Source organism: Gorilla gorilla, chromosome X (assembly GCF_029281585.2).
Source record: "Gorilla gorilla gorilla isolate KB3781 chromosome X, NHGRI_mGorGor1-v2.1_pri, whole genome shotgun sequence".
NCBI classification, from domain to species: domain Eukaryota; kingdom Metazoa; phylum Chordata; class Mammalia; order Primates; family Hominidae; genus Gorilla; species Gorilla gorilla.
This window is the reverse complement of record NC_073247.2, coordinates 86,127,108-86,129,106: the sequence shown is the minus strand read 5'-3', so window position 1 is coordinate 86,129,106 and position 1,999 is coordinate 86,127,108. Positions and strand designations below refer to the sequence as shown.

At 35.8% G+C, this 1,999-nt stretch overlaps 1 pseudogene; it reads left to right on the top strand.

Annotated features, from left to right (window-relative positions):
• Nucleotides 1–797: 797 nt before the first annotated feature.
• Nucleotides 798–1,549, top strand: LOC109024707 (small ribosomal subunit protein eS6-like; annotated as a pseudogene).
• Nucleotides 1,550–1,999: the final 450 nt, after the last annotated feature.

The window sequence follows — 1,999 nt, the reverse complement described above, 5'->3', positions numbered from 1 at the left end:
AGACCACCTGAGAAAATCACCTTCACTAAAAGGAATACAGGAAGGAAGTAAAGAAGGAAGAGAAGACTGCAAAACCACCAGAAAACAAATAGCAAAAGTCCTTATTTATCAATAATAACATCAAATGTAAATGAACTAAAATCTCCAATCAAAATACATAGAGTGGCTGAATGGATAAAAAAATAAGACCTAATGATCTGTTGCCTACAACAAACATACTTCACCTATAAAGACACACATAGTCTGAAAATGAAGGGATAGAAAAAGATATACCATAGTTCACATTAAAATGTAAACCAAAAAAGAGCAGGAGTAGCTATATTTATATCAGACACAATAGAGTTCAAGACAAAAACTTTATGAAGAGACAAAGAACGTCACTATAAGTGGTCAACTCAGCAAGAGAATATAACAATTTTAAATATATATACACCTATGCACCCAATACTGCAGCACCCAGATATATAAAGCAGATATTATTAGAGCTAAAGAGAGAGATAAGTCCCAATACAATAATAGTTGGAGACTTCAGCACCCCCCTTTCAACATTGGACAGATCTCCCAGACAGAAAATCAACAAGGAAATATTGGATTTAATCTGTACTATAGACCAAAGGGACCCAATAGATATTTACAGGACATTCCATCCAATGGCTGCAGAATACACATTCTTCTCCTCACCACATGGATCATTCTCAAGGATAGACTGTATGTTAGGCCATGAAACAGTCTTAAAACATTTTTAAAAAATTGAAATTATAGCTATTTTCTGTGGTGCCTCAGAGGTGTTCAGCTGCTTCAAGATGAAGCTGAACATCTCCTTCCCAGCCACTTGCTGCCAGAAACTCATTGAAGTGGATGATGAATGCAAACTTCATACTTTTTATGAGAAGTGTATAGCTACAGAAGTTGCTGCTTATGCTCTGGGTGAAGAATGAAAGGGTTATGTGGTCCAAATCAGTGGTGGAAATGACTAACAAGGTTCCCCCATGAAGCAGGGTGTCTTTACCCGTGGCCGTGTCTGCCTGCTACTGAGTGAGGGGCATTCCTGTTACAGACCAAGGATAACTGGAGAGAGAAAGAGAAAATCATTTCATGGATGCCAATCTGAGCGTTCTCATCTTGGTTATTTTAAAAAAAAAAAAAAAAAGGAGAGAAGGATATTCCTGGACTGACTGATACTATGGTGCCTCGTCGCCTGGGGCCCAAAAGAGCTAGCAGAATCCACAAATTTCTCAATCTCTCTAAAGATGATGTTTGCCAGTATGTTGTAAGAAAGCCCTTAAACAAAGAATGTAAGAAACCTAGGACCAAAGCACCCAAGATTCAGCATCTTGTTAATCCATGTGTCCTGCAACACAAACAGTGGCGTATTGCTCTGAAGAAGCAGGGTACTAAGAAAAATAAGGAAGAGACTGCAGAATATGCTAAACTTTTGGCCAAGAGAATGAAGGAGGCTAAAGAGAAGCGCCAAGAACAAATTGCAAAGAGACACAGACTTTCTTCTCTGCGAGCTTCTACTTCTAAGCCTGAATCCAGTCAGAAATAAATTTTTTTGAGTAACAACTAAATAAGATCAGACTCAAAAAAATGAAATTATATCAAATATCTTCTCTGACCACAATGAAATAAAATAGAAATCAATAGCAAGAGGAATTTTGAAAACTATGCAAACACATGGAAATTAAACTATATTCTCCTAAATGACCAGTGGATCAATGAAGAAATTAAGAAAGAAATTGAAAAAAAATTCTTGAAATAAACCATAATGGAAACACGACATACCAAAACATATGGGACACGACAAAAACAGTACTAAGAGGGAAGTTTATAGCTATAAGTGGCTACATCAAAAAAAGAAAATTTCAAACAAAAAATTTAATGGTACGTTTTAAAGAACTAGAAAAGCAAGAGCAAACCAAACCCATAGTTAGTAGAAGAAAAGAAATAATAAACATCAGAGTAGAAATAAATGAAACCAAATCAAAAAAATACAAAA